Source organism: Panthera pardus, unplaced genomic scaffold, assembly GCF_024362965.1.
Source record: "Panthera pardus isolate Hobbes unplaced genomic scaffold, ASM2436296v1 HiC_scaffold_5, whole genome shotgun sequence".
NCBI lineage: Eukaryota > Metazoa > Chordata > Mammalia > Carnivora > Felidae > Panthera > Panthera pardus.
This window is the reverse complement of record NW_026526980.1, coordinates 10,351,157-10,371,983: the sequence shown is the minus strand read 5'-3', so window position 1 is coordinate 10,371,983 and position 20,827 is coordinate 10,351,157. Positions and strand designations below refer to the sequence as shown.

The 20,827-nt window shown below is 43.8% G+C and overlaps 1 protein-coding gene and 1 long non-coding RNA gene across 2 annotated transcripts in view; one reads left to right on the top strand and one right to left on the bottom strand.

The window, feature by feature from the left end:
- Positions 1-1,244: 1,244 nt before the first annotated feature.
- Positions 1,245-6,494, bottom strand: LOC128774874 (uncharacterized). Its single transcript, XR_008419369.1, has 3 exons — positions 6,120-6,494; positions 5,142-5,361; positions 1,245-1,631 (listed from the first exon to the last, which is right to left on the bottom strand). It is a non-coding gene; the product is annotated as an uncharacterized LOC128774874 (long non-coding RNA).
- Positions 6,495-11,809: 5,315 nt separating this feature from the next.
- Positions 11,810-20,827, top strand: part of SMG1 (SMG1 nonsense mediated mRNA decay associated PI3K related kinase) — a 126,611-nt gene continuing 117,593 nt past the window's right edge. Inside the window, exon 1 of the mRNA XM_053894504.1 lies at positions 11,810-11,850. The gene's annotated coding sequence lies outside the window, so the exon portion shown is untranslated. The remainder of the gene's footprint in view (positions 11,851-20,827) is intronic.

Here is a 20,827-nt window from a genome sequence, read left to right as displayed (position 1 = left end):
TTCAAGGAATTTACACACTTGAAGGGAAGGAAGGAGACCGACCGGCACGTCTCATCCTAGTGTAATGAGCCCAGAGTGACCGGGTGTCCGGAGGGGATCGTGGCAACAGCACCGCGGCGGCTTCACGACTGAGGCAGTGAGTCAGTGAAGTTGAAAAAGAGGAGCCACCTGCCAAGGCAAGGGGAGGGAGAGAGAATGCCCAGCAGAGGCAAAAGCGGGGACGGCAGGGAGGGCAGAGTGTATACTCTGAGAACAGAAGCTGCCCTGGAGTTGAAGCCGGAAAGGTGGACCGGGACCGGGTCTGGGGGCTCCAGAAAGCCTCTTTCTAGAGTTTAGACGCTAACGTGATGGTGACGGGAGGCTGCTGGGCAGGGAAGCCTCCCGGTCAGAAATGGGTTGTTTGGGAAAATGTCCCCTGGCTGTTTCCGAGGAGGCCAAGCTGAAGGCAGCTAGACCAGTTCTGAGCTATTGCTGCAACGAAGGAATGAGCCAGGAACGGAGCCAGAGGAAGGGGCGGCTTCGCTGGGCATTCTGGAGTAGAACCAGCAGGACTTACAGAGGGATTATAGGCTGGGGAGAACGAGAGGGAGGAGGTAGGTTGACTCTACGTGCCACACAGGGCCCTGGGGTGATCCTGGGTGTGGAAAGCAGGTGAAGGGCTTCCAGAGGAGGGAGGCGGTAACCAGTAGGTCTGGGAACGTTGAGGCCCAGGGCTTGTGGATGTCCGGGTAGAGGTGGTGGGCTGGCCACTGCGGGGGCAGGGCCGGAGTTCTAGAGAGAGCCTGTGGCGCACAGAGTATGCTGTGGGCCTGGGTGTCCGGCAGGGCGCTGTGAAAGGGACACACTGGCCCTTCCTCAGCACTGTGCATTCACACCATGGTCTGTGTGTCAGGCCCTGCCCGGGGCATGGAGGTTGTGCAAATGCACAAAGACTATCCAAAGGAGAACAAACAGATGCTCCTTACTCAGAGCTGTCTATATAGGCTATAGCAAGCGAGTCAGCCCCCATTATTTGTGTTTTGGCACAGACTCAAAGGCAGACAGAGGAGAGGGAAAGCTTTATTGTTAAAAAAAAAAAAAAAAAGGTGGGGGCAGGGAGCGCTTTGCTGGCTCAGTGCATAGAGCATGTGACTCTTGATCTCAGGGTTGTCAGTCCAAGCCCCATATTGGGTGTCAAGCTTACTTAAAAAATAATAATTAAAAAAATAAAAATTTCATAAGTAAATGAAGGAAGGAAGGATCCAGCTGTGCCCCCAGTGGAGGCTGTTGGCATGGGGAAGTCAGAAGTGGGCTAACTAGAAGAAGGGCATGCCATGTGATTGGTTAGGGGTACCCATTTGGCTTTCTCTAGCTGGTCCTAAGCTAGAAGCAGAGATAGGAATTAGGGAAGCTGTCAGTTACTAATCAAGCCCTGGCCTTTGGGGGACGGTTGTTCCAGGGGCTGTTGTTTGGCTCCCAGGCTGGTTACTGTAGACAATGGGTTGGTTTCCTGGGCTGCAGATTGAGGGTCATAATTCTGTTTTTATATAAGGTCTGGCCAGTGTCTGTCTATTCAGTCTCTCAAGGTGCCGCAGTGAACCTACCAGCTACAGTCCTGGCCCTCATGGCACTTGCGTTCCCGGAGGTGAGACCTGCATGAAGCAAAAACAAGCAAATCCGTTATCAAGACCCTTCCACCCAGGGCTCAGTCCTTTTACTGTCCTTATCAACTGGTTCGTTTTTTTTTTGAAGACACTCAGCAAGGTCTCAAAGAGTCTTGATACTAGAACTCTGACAGGTTTTCAAACCTGAAACACATTTCAAAACATGTATGAAAATGTTCATCCCAGAGCTATATACAACAGTCCCAAAGGGAAACAGCCCAGATGTCTATCAATAGATGAAGGGATAAACAAAATGTGGGATATCAATACAATGAAATATTATTCAGGGGCGCCTGGTGGCTCAGGCGGTTGGGTGTGTTAGACTTTTGGTTTTGGCCCAGGTCATGATCTCATGGTTCGTGGGGTCGAGCCCCATGTCGGGTTCTGTGCTGACAGCACAGGAGCCTGCTTGGGATTCTCTCTCCCCCTCTCTCGCTCTGCCCCTCCCCTGCTCACATACACACTCTCTCTCAAGATAAATAAACGTTGAAAAAAAAAAGAACTATTATTCAGTCACAAAAAGGAACGAAATGCTGGTCCATGCTACAATACAACCATGGATGAACCTTGAAAACATTCTGCTGAGTGAAAGAAGGCAGACACAAAAAACTACACAATGTATGATTCCACTTAAATGAAATGTCCAGAATTGGCAAATTGATAGGTATAGAAAGTAGATTAGCTGTTGCCAGGGGCTGGGCTGAGGGGAAACATGGGAAGTGACTGCTTAGTGGGTACCAGGTTTCTTTAGGGTGATGAAAAGCTCTGGGACTAGGTAGTAGTTAGGGCTGCACAGCACTGTGAATGTCCTTCATGCCACACAATAGTACACTTTAAGGGTTTTTTTTTTTTTAATGTTTATTTATTCTTTGAGAGAGAGAGAGAGAGAGAGAGAGGGAGAGGGGCAGAGAGAGAGGGAGACACAGAATCAGAAGCAGGCTCCAGGCTCTAAGCTGTCAACACAGAGCCTGATGCAGGGCTCGAACTCACGGACCATAATATCATAACCTGAGCCGAAGTTGGTCACTCAAGAAACTGAGACACCCAGGCGCCCCTGTTTTTTTGTTTTTTTGTTTTTTTAAGTTTACTTATATTTGAGAGAGAGCGTGAGCAGGGAAGCAGCAGAGAGAGAGGGAGACAGACAGGTTCTGTGCTGTCAGTGCAGAGCCCTATGCGGGGCTCAAACCCACAAACCGTGAGATCATGACCTGAGCCAAACTTGAATGCTCAACCGAGCCAACCAGGCGCCCCTAAAATGGCTAAAATGGTAAATGTAATGTTACGTATATTTTATATGCATGGTCAGTTCTGGAGATTTAATTAGATTAAAAATACTTATAGGCAAGGATTTTATTTGGTCAACTTTGCTCAAACAGAAGAAAATTCATTAAAATTTTTTAAACATGTTTATTTATTTTTGAGACAGAGAGAGAGTATGTGTGCGGCGGTGGGGGAGGGACAGAGAGAGAGTGAGACACAGAATCTGAAGCAGGCTCCAGGCCTAAGCTGTCAGCATAGAGCCCCATGCAGCTTGAACCCACAAACGATGAGACCATGACCTGAGCCAAAGTCAGATGTTTAACTGACTGACTGAGCCCCCCAGGTGCCCAAAATGCATTTTTTTTAAAGTGAAAATATCAGGGGCGCCTGGGTGACTCAGTTGGTTAAGCGTCCGACTTCAGCTCAGGTCACAATCTCACAGTTAGTGGGTTGAAGCCCCTCATCTGGCTCTGTGCTGACAGCTCAGAGCCTGGAGCCTGCTTCTCATTCTGTGTCTCCCACTCTCTCTGCCCCTCCCCTGTTCATGCTCTGTCTCTCTCTGTCTCAAAAATAAATAAATGTTAAAAAAAATTAAAAAAAAAAATTAAGTGAAAATATCAGCTCCTGGATATGGAATGAATTTCAAAAATGTAAAATATACAATATAGAAAAGACAGCTTTCACTCAGTATGGACAGCTCATTTTCTCAAGAAATCCTATTGTTATTTATGCTAACATAAATATTATTTCTAAGGTTATCTAGGGTTATTATTTCTAAGGCTTTTACATGATGACAAAGCCAATAGTTAGTAATTATGAGTATAAAGGTGATTTTGTATTTGGTCAATATCACAGTGTTCACATTTAAAAGATATCTAATGCAGAACAATGGCTCAGTTTGAATGATTGCAAAATGACTTTAATGACATAATAGTGTAACCACTTTAAGGTAATAGCAATGAACTATTTTTTTGTTGTTGTTGTTGTTGTTTAGGCCAATGACTCTGGTTCTTTTTCTGTTACTCATTGAAAAACACTATCAATCTCACAAGGTGATGCCCAGTCTCACTTTCCTATGGGCTACAATTTATTCTCCACTTTCTAGGCACTGGGCTGTGGGCTATGCGTAGTGATCTAATCTACATCCTCACAATCCCCTGCTGGGTAGGATTTCTTTTCTGCATTTTACAGAGAGGTGGTATCATTTGCCCAAATTCTCTCACATAGTTAACACTGGATCCTAGCTTTCTTTCATTCTAAATCCTATTCTTTTAATTAACAGTCTTATTCTGTAAAGGGACAGATCGCACATATTTTAAAGCTTTTCAGACCATGCAATCTCTGCTGCAACTATGTACTTACTCTTCATGGTAACACAAAAGCAGCCACAGACACATAAACAAATGAGCACAGCCTTATTCTGTGCTACAATATGGGCGCCGAAATTGTATTGATTTCCTATGTGTCATGCAACATTATTCTTTCGCTTTTTTCCCCAGCAATTTAAAAATGTAAAAGCCCTTCTTGGCTTGCAGGCCATACAAAAATAGACAGCAAGCCAGATCTAGCCTTATGGCTCTAGTTGGCTGACCTCCGCGTCTGATCTCTGCGGGGTCCCCAAATGCAGTGTGTACAGCAGAGGGCTAGATAATAAGGTGAATGGAACAGGCCGGGCAGTACGTTCGCAGTTAGTAGGGACTGTGACTAACAGAAGAGGCTCGGGCTTCCTAAAGGAAGCTCTCAGTCTGTTCTTAACTCTCATTGCCATGTGTGAATGCGGCCCAGTATTGCCAATCCTTGCATGTTTTCAGAGGAAGGAAGCTGGAAATTCATGTTTGTCTTTGCAGTCTCTCCGTTTCAATATTAGCGGTGAATTTAAATTTCTGAAAGAAGATAGTGTTTATCAAAGCACATCTTGGATCAGACATGGCCCACAGGGTCCCTTGTTTGTGACCTCTTCACTCCGGTTGTGTGGGTTCTCAACCCTGGCTATCCTTGGAATCACTTTGGACTAAAAAAAGCTTCAGAGAAATCACTTTGGACTAAAAACAAAAACAAAAACAAAAACTTACCCCCCGGAGATCGGATTTACATGGTCTACAGTGGAGCATCTGCATATCTTTAAAGCACACCCAACCCCCTACCTCCCCTCCCCCCACATTGATTCTGAAGTGTAGCCACTACTTTCTCCTTCAGCCAATCACACATACAGATCCCTGGAGCCCTGTACATACACACCAAAGGAGGGCAGATTTCCAGCTGCTTTTGGTCCAAAAGCCGGTTCATTTATGGGGTTCCTGGGTGGCTCAGTCGGTCGAGCGTTCGACTTTGGCTTAGATCATGGTCTTGCAGTTCGTGGGTTCAAGCCCCTCATTGAGTTTGCTGCTATCAGCACAGAGCCCACTTTGGATCCTCAGTCTCCTGCTTTCTCTGCCCTTCCTCTGCTTTCTTTCTCTCTCTCAAAAATAAATAAAACATTAAAAAAAAAAAAAGTCAAATCATTTAACATATTCCTGTGCCTGCCCCAAAGCTATTGCTTATAAACACTGGCCATAAGGGACTGGAGTCTTTCCCTGCTCATTAATCCTTCTACTTGTTAGAGAAAAATACCTCTTCTCGTCAGGGCTGAGGAGCAAAATCATAATGACCATTTGCCAGAATGCAGAGGGAATCGGTCAGGGGGCAGATTTGGGGATAGTCTGATGGCAACTTTTTCTGCACACTGCCCTGCTCTGCTTAGAATCCTGGGGTACTTGAATCCTGGCTGTGGTCAAGGGAGCCCCACGCACAGATGTAGGCCAGCTGCCTGACCCACTGGTCTCTGATAGCTTCTCCTGCTCTTTACGGCGGCCTACATGGTCTGGTCCATTGTATCAGTGAGGGTTCAACCCAGAATCACTATAGGTTATGGGATAAGAGATTCATTCTAGGAATTAGACCTCACAGAGCTGAAGGAGGAGTAAGGGAAGGAATGATTCAGGAGGGAAAGTAGAAGATCAAAGGAAGCACTGGCCAGTCGGTCTGAGCAGCCAAGCACATTTGGCCACCAAAATAGAACAGCCAAGGAAGGCTCTATGGCAGGCTGTGCCTCTGTGTCGCTGTTGCCACCAAGCATCTGGTGGTGGGACAGGGGCTGCTGTTGGTCAGGACAAGAGCTGGATGTAGAGCGGAGGAGAGCAAAGGCCAGTGGAACCTGCAGGCATCTCTGTATCTTACCATCTACCACTGCATCCGACCACGGTGACTTTCAGGGACAGTGCTGCTGCACCTGCTCTTGCCTCTTTCGGCCAAATCGAACAGGGAAGAGGATTCTAGGAGACCTCTTTCCAACGTAACCAAGTTGACCCAGTACAAACCACTCATCCCTGCATTCCTCTCTTGCCTCTTCTGGCCATCACCCTCTGTGATGGTTAATTTTGACCTGGGCCATGAGCTCTCCAGGTGGACATCTAGTTAAACGTTACTCGGCGAATCTGTGAGGGTGTTTTTGGAAGAGATTAGCATTTGAATCGGTAGACTGAGTGAGACAGATTGCCCTCCTCCAGGTTGGCGTTAGCCCAATGGGTTGAAGTCCAGAGTGGAAAAAGCCTTAGGAAGAGAGAATTCTCTACCTCTACCTGAGTGTAGAGCTGGGACGTCTGTCTCCTCTTGAGATGGGGACTTATACCATGAGCATTCCTGATTCACGGGGCTTGCCACTGGCCCCATTTCACACCACTGGTTCCTTTGGTTCTAAGGCCTTCACGTTTGGACTCGAACTACACCACCAGCTCTTCTGGGCTTCCAACAGATTGTGGGATTTAGCCTTCATTATCGTGTGAGCCAATGTCTTTCTCTCTGTCTCTCCTGTTGGTTTTCTTTCCCTGGAGAACCCTAAAAACTCTGTCTCCTACACAGCCCTTCTTTAAGTCCCCAGAAGTTGCCACGTTCCTTCCTACCTCAAGGACCTTTCATTTCCAGCTGTAATGTTCTTCCCCCACCAGAACTCCTCACCTAGCTCCTTTTTTCTCATCCCCTAGGGCCCAGCTAAAGTCACTTCCCCTGGACTTCCCACGCAAGTTATCTTCCTGTTATTCTCTCATATGTACAACTTGGGGTTGTATCCATACAACAAAGAGACAAGGCTCAACACTCAGCTTGGGGTTATATATTTACTTGTAGTATTTCTTTCTTTTGCCAGCTCTGAAGCTCTTTGAGGGCAAAGGTTGTGTCTACTTTGTTCACCATTATAAACCCAGTGCCTGGTATGGAGTAGTTCCCAAACAAACCTGTGAAATGGACACAGTGGTTTTGTTTTTTTTTAAGTACTCTCTACACCAAACATGGGGCTCAAACTCACCACCCCAAGATCAATAGTCGCATGCTCCACCTACTGAGCCATCCTGGTGCCCCTAAACGTAGTCATTTTCAAGGCCAGTGTTTGATAGTATTTTGGTGGAAAAAAATAAAAAATAAAAAAGATGGTCCCTTGCCTAATATGTGGCTTCATTCTGCTATATAATTTATGGTCTATATATGTCAAAACAAACCAAAACAAAAATTCTTAAAGTCTCTGCCAGAAGGCAAAAATTAACCTTACTGCCCATTAACCCTGTCGGGATCCCCCATTGGTCTGGTAAAAACCATTAGAGGTGATAGCTAAAACTTTGTGATGGAATTAACCAACTAGCTCTCAGCAGGAGTTTTAATGGCCACCAGGCGAGGTCTAGAAAATTTCTATGGCTTAATGGCCCACATACATTCACAGCTCTACATGTTTCTTCAGCGGCTACATTATTTTCTCTGTGAGAATGCTTTATCTGAACAGACTATTTTTCTTGAAAAAATATTTTTCCAAAAAAAATTCCAGATAGTTATAATTCCAGTGCAGAGTTTTCTACCGCAATCCATGAGCTAATGAAGGCAAATAAATTTGTGGAATCCCTGAGACATATAGGCACTTAATAAATGGTAGTTTCTTTCTCCAGGGTTATTTTTCTATAAGGATTAAACAGACTTGCAACAGGTACTAAATAAGTCCTAAAAATCTAATGTATAGTATAGTGAATACAGACCACAATACTGTATCATAATCATCAAACTTGCGAAGAGACTAGATCTTAGTTATTCCCACCACTAAAAGGAAATAATTATAGGTCCTAATTGTCAGTATACAGTGGCAATCATATGACAATACAGGAATGTGTCAAATCAACATATTATACACCTGAAATTTACACAATGTTATGTATAAAATTTATTTCAGTTTAAAAAAATGCTATTTAACTCAAACTACTGGTTATGAAAATGTCCCTGAAAGAAAAGAAAAAGGTAGGGGCGCCTGGGTGGCTCAGTCGGTTAAGTGTCAGACTCTTGATTTTGGCTCAAGTCATGATCTCATGGTTTGTGAGTTCAAGTCCTAAGTCAGGCTTGGTGCTGAAAGAGCAGAGCCTCCTTTGGATTCTCTCTCTGTCCCTCCCCTGCTTGCCTGTGCACTAGTGCTCTCTCTCTCTCTCTCTCTCTCAATAAATAAATAAAATAATAAAGTAATTTTAAAAAATAAAAAACACTTTTTTGTTTTAGAAAATGAATAGGTAAGTAAAGGAATGTATTTGGAGAAGATAAAAATGAATGTTTATTTTAAAGTTTATTTATTTATTTTGAGAGCACACGGAGGGAGAGGGAGAGAGAGAAACCCAAGCAGGCTCAGTACCATCAGCACTGAGCGAGACTCAAACTGACAACTGAGAGATCATGACCTGTGTGGAAATCAAGAGTCAGTTGCTCAACCGACTGAGCCACCCAGGTGCCCCCAAAATGAGTATTTTTTAAAAAGCTGCTAGGCCTTACCTGTGCTTTGTCTTGAAGCTTAGTTGTAAATCTCTAGCATGTAATTTAATGTAAAAAAAAAGAATTAAAAACTGGAAAAAAAATTAAAAGCTAGCAAAAGCATTACATGGATTTGGAAAAAACTCTGGGGTAAGGAGCTCAACATTTTTAGGAACAGCCCTGGATGTGGAGCTGCCACCGCCTTCCTCCTCCTCCTCCCCCTCCTTCTCCTCCTCCCTCTCCTCCTCCTTCTTCTCTCCTTCCTCCTTCTCCTCCTCCTTCTTCTTCCCCTCCTCCTTCTCTTCCTCTTCCTCCTCCTTCTCCTTCCCCTCCTCCTCCTCTTCCTCCTCCTCATCCTTTTCCTCCTTCTCATCCTTCTCCTCCTCCTCATCCTTCTCCTCCTCCTTCTTCTCCTCCTCCTTCTTCTTCCCCTCCTCCTTCTCTTCCTCCTCCTTCTTCTTTTCCTCCTCCTCCTCCTTCTCCTCCTCCTCCTCCTCCTTCTCTTCCTTCTCCTCCCCTCCTCCTTCTCCTCCTCTTCCTCCCCCTCCTTCTCCTCCTCTTCCTTCTTCTTTTTTAGTTTTTTTATGTATTTTGAAGGGGGTGGGGGAGGACAGAGAGAGAATCCCACCCAGACTCCACGCTGGCAGCAAGGAGCCTGAGCCACCCAGGTGCCCTGGGCACACTTCCATCTTATTCCCATGAGAGAATTCTTACTGCTCCCACCCCTTCTCAATGTCCCTATGGTCATAGCTGAGCTCTTCCACCCTTTGCCCAAGAAACAGAGCCACAGAGCACCTCTGGAATGGAATCATGGGCTTTTACCAAAACAAGTGAGAATGTTCCACCACCATCCAGACTTGGTGGGAAATCTCCAGTTTGCCCAGGGCCAGGCATTCACCCTCACCATCAGCACCACCTCTCGGGGGATGAGGCCACCAGCGTCTATTCTACAGTGGCTACAACTGGCCTGAACTCTCATAAAAGGAGCTGTCCACACAGAGTGAACCAGCTGGGGAACTGACGAGCCTTGGGGCATAAAGATGGATCCTAGGCTGGGTGTAACTGGTTGACAGTCCTCTCTGGGTGACAAGAGAAGGACAACCAACATAGCTTCCAAGCACTGGTAATTCTTGCTTATTTAAGTACTTAAGTGAAGATCAGTTCCTCCCCACAGCACCCCTGTGTGTTCTCTCTTTCCCAGCCCACCAGCAGAATCAGCAGCACTTTGTTAGACGTGCAAATTCTCAGGCCCCACCCACCACAACTGAAACCCTGCAGGGTGGAGTCCTGCAATCTGTGTGTCTTAACAAACCCTGGGGGTGACCCTGAGATATACTAAAGCTTGCTCTAGTCTGGGGCAGTGCTTCTCCAACTGGGCATTGTACTAGAGTCTCCTGAAGTTTTGAAAACTCCGAATGGCCAGGCTCCACCCATACATTTTAAATCAGAATCTGCCGAGGAGACCGAGATATCAGTAGTTCTCCCGGGGTGACTTGAATGGGCAGGCAGGTTTGAGAACCAGTGGTCAACTCTAGGGCCTGGAGGCCCAAGAGCGTGGTCTCCGTACCTGCAGCTTCAGCACCACCTGGGAGCTTATTAGAAATGCAGAGTCTCAGGCCCCAACCCAGGGCTGCTAAAGCTGTTTGCACTTTCACAAGATCCCGGGTGACTGGGAACCACATAGAAATGTGACAAGCACTGACCTGGAGAACAAAAAACACATCTGAAGTGTTTCTGACTTATAGATCAATGATTTACCCAATTGGGTCCAAAGGTTGTTGCTTTTGTTTTTCTGGTTCTCTGGTGACCCTCCCTCTCCCCCATCAGTGGATGCCCTGGTTGGGGGAGGGGAGAACAACCCAGAGAGAGGAATTAAATTCAATAAGCACCTCATGGGGGCCCTGCAGAATGAGTAAGGAAGGAAGAAACATTTTAATTAACATTTGGATGTGTTCTGGAGGTATACAGTTCACTAGATTATTAAGCACCACATTATGTAATAACTGCTCCCAGGAGGCCTCCCCATGAGCCAGCTGGTTCTTACTCTCCCACCCTCCAGTTTCTTATTTCATTCATTTCTCACCATCGCACCAGATCACTACACTGAATGATGTAGAAAGTGAAACCATGGCTGGCTCAGAACTGGAATAAATATTAACCCAGATTTATTATTTCTCTTTTTTTTAAGTTTATTCATTTTGAGAGAGAGGAAAAGAATCCTGAGCAGGCTCTGAACTGCCAGTGCAGAGCCTGATATGAAGCTTGAATCCACAAACCGTGAGATCATGACCCGAGCCAAAACCAAGAATTGGACGCTCAACCGACTGAGCCATCCAGGCGCCCCTATTATTTCTTTAAACAATGTGAAAAGAGAGTTTCAGATCGGAATGGGCCAGCTTTGGGGTGCCTGGCTGGCTCAGTCAGAAGAGCATGTGACTCTTGATCTTGGAGTCCTGAATTCGAACCCCACAGTGGGTATAGAGATTACTTAAAAAACATTGTTTTTTTCAGAGCAAACTTTAAAAACATTTTCTTAAAAAAGGTTGACTTTGTGACCAAGTGCAATAGAAAGTTTACTGCAATTTTTTTAACTGATAAGATTTTTGAAATTAACCCGATTTACATTTTTAGTCTTTTTCCTCGTCTTGAGAATTAGCCTTGGCTGTACACTCATCTCTGTGTGTATGTGTTTATGCACAGTCAGGACAAACACAGATTTTTAGGCTGCCTGTGCTTCCTGGGCAGCAGGGTGTGGAAAGAGGCTGGGAGTGAGGATGCTTGGACCCCCTTCTAGCAAGTCACTTTGCTGTGCAGGACCTGGCTTTCTCACTTCCATAAAGGAGTGTGACAGTTGAGGTTACAAATTCAAATGGCTTCAGAAGCCTGGGTGGAAATCTAAACAGAGTTTAGGGCATCACCTCCTCAGCCCTTTTCTCCTTGTTGACCTGTGGGAACGTGAGTTCAGTATTGTCAATTTCAAGAGAAGCAAAAAAAAAAAAATCTGGATTTTTGTCTTCAATTTCCCAATTTTTGAATGTTGGAAGCTCATATAACTTGATTTTGTTTTGTTTTGTGTTTTGCAGAAATTGGAAACCACTCAAAACATTTCTGAGGCCATCGACCACCTGGGGCCAGCCAGGTAATGACCTGTAGACTAAGTGATATCCCAGGACTCTTAGGATTCCATGTTACCCCTTTAATGAATCTGTTGTTTTTGTGTAGTCATAGCCGTGTCTCTAGTTCATTCTGTCAATAAATATTTGAGCACCCATTATAAGCCTGAAACCATAGTTGATTAAAAAAAAAAGAAGAATGACATAGGGTTTCTACCTTTAGGTAAGGAAATGGGAGAGCTCAGTGAGATGCACCGTATAGAGTAAGGCTTCCTGAATAATTACGCTTGTTGAAAAGTCTAAGGAAAGGCAGACCCAGTTCTCCAGCGAGACACGCAATCTCTCTGAGGCTTGATATTTTCATTCTTTCTTTTATGTTTATTTATTTCTGAGACAGAGAGAGACAGAGCATGAGTGGGGGAGGGGCAGAGAGAGTGGGAGACACAGAATGAGAAGCAGGCTCCAGGCTCTGAGCTGTCAGCACAGAGCCAGATGAGGGGCTTCAACCCACGAACTGTGAGATCGTGACCTGAGCTGAAGTCGGACGCTTACCTGACTGAACCACCCAGGTGCCCCCACAATTGCAATTTTTTTTTAAAAAAAAAAGCAGAAAACAGCACTGATGCGATGCAAATGCATCAGAGAAGCTCTTTCAGGTCTTTTCCACCAATGATGACACAAAGCCTTTTGCTCCTTGTGAGTGGTGCTTGAATTCTCAGGCAGGTTTAATTAGAATACCAAGAGCCAGAGTTGCGTACTTGATGATTTTGAAGGGGGCTTATACGGATGTTTAAGGGTCTTTAACAGAGATGATTCTTGGTTTTTTAAATTTGTCTAATTGCACTTGAACATGTACAACTTTCCTTTTTTCCTGAGACAATTATTTCTAGCACTGATTTCACACTTACCCTTAAAGCATCATCTTTAGGCTGATGACTCTCAAAATCGCATTTCAGGCCACATTCTTACATATTCAGCTCCCAGCTTGGCATTTCTCCCCGGAGATCTCATACACATCTTGGATTTAACAGGCTCAAAACAGAACTTTTGACCCAAATTTGCCTCCTCCCAAGCCTTTCCTATACCAATAAATCACACACTGGTTGCTCAGGTCAAACGTTGGGAAATATCTTAATTTTTTTATATCACCCCCCACATCCTATCCCTCATGGAGGCCTATGTGCTTTGGCTCCAATATCCCATAGCATCATATATATTTTAAAGTTTATTTATTTATTTTGTGAGAGAGAGAGAGAGAGAGAGAGAGCGAGCGCACGTGCACATGGGTGCAAACAGCGGAGGGGCAGAAGCAGAGAATCCCACGCAGCATGCAGGCTTTGTGCAGCAAGCACAGAGCCCCATGAGGGGCTCCATCCTTCAAACCATGAGATCAGGACCTGAGCCACAATCAAGAGTGGGATGCTTAACCGACTGAGCCATTCAGGCCCCCCAGTATCTCACAGCATTGTAGGCAAAGTGTAATCACTTACCACGTGCACACGATCGGTCAGTTCAAGTCACTATTACCTCTACTCCAACAGCCTGCGAACTGATCTTCCTACTTCTCCCACTTCTATCCTTCCTTACACAGCAGCCAGAGTGATCTGAAAGCACAAATAACCTTTCTCCCTTCCTCACAACCCTCCAAAGGCTTTCCGTCGCAGGTGAATAGAACCCAGACGTATTACAATGCCCCACAAAGCTCTGTGGGATCTTGCGTCTGCCTGTTTTCCCCCAGACTGGCCTTACTTTCATCTGTCAAATATGCCAGGCTTGTAGCAACTGAGGGCCCTAGCCAGAAAGTTCTTCTCATGGCCTCTCTCCTCTCATCACTGTCTCTTCCTCAGAAAGGCCTTCCTTGACCATCTCTGGCGGACACTTCTCCACCCTTGTCCACAGAAATGGAACCACTTATTTTTAGCTGTACCCGTAATGGCCCGGCTTCCCTTGATGATTTATGACCATATGACTAAGTTCTGGCCAATGCAATCCAAGCAGAAATACAATGTGGCAGTTTCCAGGAGCCATCCTTAAAAAAAATCATTGGCACATAGCCTTCCCCCGCCGCCCCCCCCTTTTATTCATTCTACTGGCTGGAATGTGACATGATGGCTAGAGCTGGAGCAGCTGATGAGCTAACCCTAGAAATGGAGGCTGTATGCAGATCAATAAAATAGAAGAAGTCTGGATCCCTGAGGACTTGTTGGAGCAGGACTGCCTTCACAGAACTGGATAACTTGCTTCTGGACTCCTCCTTGAGAGAGATACAAACTTTTATCTTGTTTAATCCATTGTTATCTCCTTGAGAGAGAAACAGACTTTTATCTTGTTGAATCCGTTGTTATTTTTGGATCCTGTTACCAACTTACTTCCAATTGATGTTGGAGTCTCTGGCCAAGGCAGGCTTCTTTCATATTTATCCATATTCTTTTCTTTAAAGCACTTGACATCTGAAATTGCCCTATATATTTACTTATGCCTCTATTTATGTTTTTATTATCTATCTTCCCCCTTCTGTATTGTAAACTTCTTGAAACCTGCTATATCCCTTCCCCCTTGGAAGAGTGTCACATAGGTTCTTAGTAAATACTTGTGGAATAAAATCAGTGAATGAACACCTACTATGTGCCAGGGAGGAAAGATACAAAGATGATTAACACATGTTTCCTGTGTCCCTTATCTGAGAAACTTCACCATCTAACAGGAAAATAACTCTCTAGTCAGTCATTCTCATTAGATTAATCTAAAACAGTGGTTCTTGGGGCGCCTGGGTGGCTCAGTTGGTTGAGTGTCTGACTTCGGCTCAGGTTATGATCTCACAGTTCATGAGTTCGTGCCCCATGTCAGGCTCTGTGCTGACAGCTTAGAGCCTGGAGCCCGCTTCCGATTCTGTGTCTCCCTCACTTTGCCCCTCCCCTGCTTACGTTCTGTCTCTCTCTCTCTCAAAAATAAATAAACATTAAAAAAGATTGATATAAAATGAAACGGTGGTTCTCAGCCAGAGGCAATTTTGTCCCCCAAAGGACATTTGTCAATATCCGGAAATATTTTTATTACAAAATATTTTATTTATTTATTTACTTATTTTTGTAATCAAAATATTTTGATTACAAGCTGGGGGCTGCTCTGGCATCCAGTAAGTGGACGCACAGGACACTGCTAACCACCCTGTGAGGCACACGACAGCCCTCGCCTAGATAATTAGCTGGCCTCAAATGCCAATAGTGCTGACGTTGATGGACCATGACCTAGCAAAGGTCAATGCCAATTAGATTTTTCAGAAAACAAGTTGTTTGGGCTGCATGAGAGTAGAAGCCATGGGGTGTGGGAAACACATGCCATGTGGCCTCTTTGGTGTTATTAGTGACAGTGTGGAATTAAGCCCCAAGTAGAGGTTGGCTGAGTTGTCACATTCTGCAAATCTCTCCATGGAGAGGCCAACCCCAGCTGTCAACTTTTTTTTACTTGTCACAGGGCCCACATTGTGAGGACACTGTAAACTCAGAGCAGGTAAAATTATGTCCAGAATTCTAGAGTTCCACACCAGTGAAGCTCTTTGAACAGTATCATCATTAACATAAAGAACTCCGGCATGGATTTTCACTTCACCTGATTTTCTCTGGAAGGCTGAGAGACCTCTGGGGATCTAGTGCTCTTTGTTGTAATACATCTCTTCTCTCTAATGAGTGAAACAAGTGTATCCACATTCATGGTCTTTCTGCAAAATGTTATTTTCTGATGCAAGTAAACAAATGATAGATGAGAGTAGACTAAAGGGCCGGAGATAATGGAAGTCATAGTTCTGGGCCACTTCATATCTTAACCATATATATCTTTTTTAAGCTTTCCAATTTGTTAGACATCGATGCATTCGGTGACCTTGCACAGTGGACTGAATCTCCCTGAGCCCCAGGTTCCTCGTCAGCAGACTCAGGGGTTGGATCAGACCATGACTTAGTTGTCTTCCACTCTAAGTAACCACAATGATATGTCACCTGTTACCGCCAGATAACTGATGGCTACCAATGCCTGGGTTTGAAGAAGTAAATTTTAAAATAAAGGAAAGACTATGGTGATTACTAGCATCAATGTTTACCACCACCCTCACTGCCCCCCCTCACCCTGTTTTCAAAAATAAAACATCACTGAGGCACCTGGGTGGCTCAGTCAGGTAAGCATCTGACTTTGGCTCAGGTCATGATCTCATGGTTCTTGGGTTCACGCTCTACATCGGGCTCCACACTCTTTCCCTCTGTCTCTCTCTCTGCCCCTACCCCACTCACACTTTCTTTCTTTCAAAAATAAATAAACTTTAAAAAAAAAAACATCAGCATGAGTCCTTAGAACAGTATTTCCTAAAATAAATTTATCAGAACATAGGTCCTGAAAACAGGACCTCTATGTCAAAAAAACTGGGAAGCATACTAGAAGAGTAACAGTGACTCACTTTAATTTTTTTTTTAATGTTTACTTACTTTTTGAGAGAGTGAGAGACAGAGCGTGAGCAGGGGAGGGACAGAGAGAGAGGGAGACACAGAACCCGAAGCAGGCTCCAGGCTCTGAGCTGTCAGCACAGAGCCCGACACAGGGCTCGAACTCATGAACTGTGAGATCATGACCTGAGCCGAAGTCGGCCGCTTAACCTAAGACTGAGCCACCAGGCACCCCTCACTTTAATTTTTTTTTAAGTTTATTTATTTATTTTGAGAGAGAGAGAGAAACCGCACAAGCAACAAGCAGGGGAGGGGTAGAGAGAAGAAGAGACAGAATCCCAAGCAGGCTCCTCACCATCATCTCCGAGTCGGATGTAGGCCTCAAACTCATGAACTGTGAGATCATGACCTGATCCGAGATCAAGAGTCATAAGCTTGGGAAGCCTAGGTGGCTCTGTCGGTTAGGAGTCTGACTCTTTGTGTCCACTCAGGTCGCGATCGCTTGGTTTGTGCATTGGAGTCCCACGCTGTCAGTGTGGAGCCTGCTTAAGATTCTTTCTCCCCCTCTCTCTCTGCCCCTCCCCCCTCACTCTTTCTGTCTCTTTCTCAAAAATAAATAAACTTAAAAAAAATTATAAAAAGAGTCAGAAGCTTAACTGACCGAGCTACCCAGGCACCCTTTAATTTTTTATAAACCCAGTGTTTTCACTTATTAGACTAGAGAATTCACTTTTTCTTGAATATTTCTTAGCATCCTACAGCACTGGTGTTCCTTGAAACACTTTGGAGACCCTGCCTTTGTATATGATGATCTTACCCTTTGCTCTGTACCCACTTCAGGAGAGAATGATGGTAACCACTAGGAAAAAAATGTCAAGGAAGACAGACAACATGCTTCCCAACATCCCTGGCCTTGAATAAAAACATGAGAATTCCCATATACTTGATATCAGGCAACAATAACATACTCAGACACACTATTAATGAAATTCATGTATTGACCTCATTTTGTTGTTATATAGCCTGTGATACAGAGAGAGAGAAATTTAAACTTGTGCCTCTCTGCTTTATTTACTCAGTCAACCCTATTTCCTAAATGATTCTATTACAGAGGTGACAAATAGTTTTCTCATGACAACTTTGATCAGTGGGAAGTAGCTGCCTAGAGCTCTGTATTGAAAATGATAATAAGACCTTCAGTGGGTTTGGAGGGAGCATATGCTGTGATTGATTCTTAATGTCTGTCTTGGATATAGTCTTGTGATTGATTATTGATGTCTGTTGTTGTTTAGACTAGCAGAATGCATTGGTTTCTTGTGTGTGTTTCCCCACCCCAAATCAGAAACTTCTATTTTTTTTTAATTTTTAACTTATGTTATTATTTTTTTAAATTAAAGATTTTATTTTAAGTAATCTCTACACCCAGTGTGGGTCTCCAACTCACAACCTTGAGATCAAGAGTCTCATGCCCTGCCAACTGAGCCAGCTAGATACCCACAAAGTCAAAACTTTTACAAACTGCTCATGTTGGTTTGATTGGGAAATTAAGACTTGATGCACTTACGTGACAAAATGAGTGGTATAATTCCATAGGGTCAGAAAACTGAGAAGTTCCTTAAGTTCTTAGGTAAAAATAAATTATATGTAAGAGTTAATATGGGCCTTGAAGGGTAGAAAGGTTAGGTCTTATGAGGATACCTTGGGAGATAATTCTTAGCAGAAACTATAATGAACTAACCAATGACCATGGGATAGCTTGTATCTCTAGAGCTGCCCAGATACCGTGTCATCCCTTAGACAGTGCTCAATAAAGGATACATTCTTATCCTTTATCTAGCACAGCAGTGTCCAACAGAAACATGATTTGATCTACATATATAATTTTAAGCTTTCTAGTAGCCACCTTTAAAAAAGGGAAGAGAAATGAAATTAATTTTAATAGTATATTTGATTTAACCCAATATATGTAAAATAGTATCACTTCATATAATCAATATAAAAATTATTAAAAAGATATTTTACACTCTAGTTTTGGCAATAAGTCTTTGAAAGCTGGTAAATATTTTACTTACAGTATATCTCAGTGGGAACCAGCCACATTTCAAGTGCTCGATAGCCACAAGTGGCCAGTGGCTACCATATTGGAAACTATCAATCTAAACTACCACCACCACCACCCCTTTTTTTAAGTAAGCTCTAGGCCCAACATGGGCCTTGAACTCACAACTCAGAGATCAAGAGTCACATGCTCTATAAACTGAGCCAGGCAGGTACCTCTAAGCTACCACTCTTATTTACATGTTCTTTCTTCCAAAGAGTTTGCAAATAGTTAATTAGGTTTCAAAAGTTTTCCCAAACTCTGTTCTGATGGATACAACTGGTGCCAGCAATATTTTTTAATCTAAAAATTATTTCTGAAAATAAAACATAAGAAAAATCTATAGAGGCACCTGGCTGGTTAAGTCAGAAGAACATGCAACTCTTGATCTTGGGGTCATGAATTTGAGACCCATGTTGGGTGTAGAGGTTACTTAAAAATAAATAAATACATACATACATAGGAGAAATGGGCAGGGGGATGCGTTAAATGGGTGATGGGGATTGAGGATGGCACATGTTTTGTTTGTTTTTTTTAATTTTTTTTTCTTAACGTTTTATTTATTTTTGAGACAGGGAGAGACAGAGCATGAACAGTGGAGGGTCAGAGAGAGGGAGACACAGAATCTGAAACAGGCTCCAGGCTCTGAGCTGTCAGCACAGAGCCTGATGCGGGGCTCGAACTCATGGACCACGAGATCATGACCTGAGCCAAAGTCGGCCGCCCAACCAACTGAGCCACCCAGGCGCCCTGAGGAGGGCACATGCTGTGATGAGCATTGGGTGTCGTGTCAAAGTGTTGAATCACTAAATCCTTCACCTGAAACTAATATTACATTGTATGTTAACTAACTGGAATTTAAATAAAAACTTGGAAGAAAAAAATATATAGATAAAAGTCTATTCATTACTTTAAAAAATAATTTAAATTACAAATTGATTTTAAAAAATAAAAGAGGGGGTGCCTGGGTAGCTCAGTCAGGTAAGTGTCTGACTTTGACTCAGGTCATGATCTTAAGGTTAATGAGAACAAGCCCCACATCCAGCTCTCTACTGTCAGCATGGAGTCCACTTTGGATCCTGTCTCCCCCTCTCTACTGCCCCTCCCCTGCTGGCTGACTTTCTTCGTGTGGCATTATACTCTCTAGATCCGTCCATGTTGTTGCAAATGGCAAGATCTCATTCTTTTTTCTGGCTAGTATTCCATTGTATATATACAGCACATCCTTTTTTAAAAATTATTTTATTTTATTTTTTAATGTTTATTTTTGAGAGACAGGGACAGAGCACAAGTGGGGGAGGAGCACAGAGAGAGGGAGACAGAATTCAAAACAGGCTCCAGGCTCTGAGCTGTCAGCACAGAGCCTGATGCGGGGCTTGAACCCAAGGACTGCGAGATCATGACCTGAGTCGAAGTCAGATGCTCAACCAACTGAGCCATCTGGGTGCCCCAGTACATACAGCACATCTTTATCCATTCATCTATTGACAGCCACGTGGGTTGATTCCATAACATGGCTATTATAAATAATGCTGCAGGGGCACCTGGATGGCTCAGTCAGTTCAGCGTCCAACTTCGGCTCGGTAATGATCTTGTGCCTCGTGAGTTCGAGTACCACATCAGGCTCTCTGCTGTCAGGGTGGAGCCTGCTTGTGGTCCTCTGTCCATCTCTCTCTGCACCTCCCTTGCTTGCACTCTCTCTCTCACTCTCAAAAATAAGTAAACCTTTTTAAAAAAGATTTAATAATGCTGCCATAAACACGGGAGGGGGGCATATATCTTTTTGAATTAGTGTTTTCGTATTCCTTGGGTAAATACTCAGTAGTGAAATTACTGGATCATATGGTAATTCTATTTTTAACTTTTTGAGGAACCTCCATACTGTTTTCCACAGTGGCTGCACCAGTTTGCATTCCCACCAGTAGTGTGTGAGGGTTATTTTTTCTCCACATCCTCTCTTTTATTTTATTTTATTTTCATTTTTTAATTAAAAAAAATGTGTGTGTGTGAGAGAGAGAGAGGGCCATTTAAGTGCCGTCAGGGACAAATAGCCTACAATTTCACTCATGTGGAATTTAAGAAACAAAACAAACAGATAAAATAAGAGACAAACCACCCCCCCCCAAAAAAAAGACCCCCCAAAAACAGACTCTTAACTGTAGAGAGCAAACTAATGGTTATCAGATGGGAGGTAAGTAGGGGGTTGGGTGAAACAGGTGAAGGAGGTTAAGAGTAACATTTGCCATGATGAGCACTGAGTCACGTACCAAGTTATTGAATCACTATATTGTACCCCTGAAACTAATATAACGCTGCATGTTAACTATAGAATTAAAGTAAGGTAAAATAAAAGTTTCTATTATGCAAGATGAAAAAAAATCATAATCAAGAAAATCAAAAATAAAAGCGATTGTTATTTTTGTTCCCTGTTGACATTAGGAAGGCAGAGCTATTAAATAGACAATAGTGCTC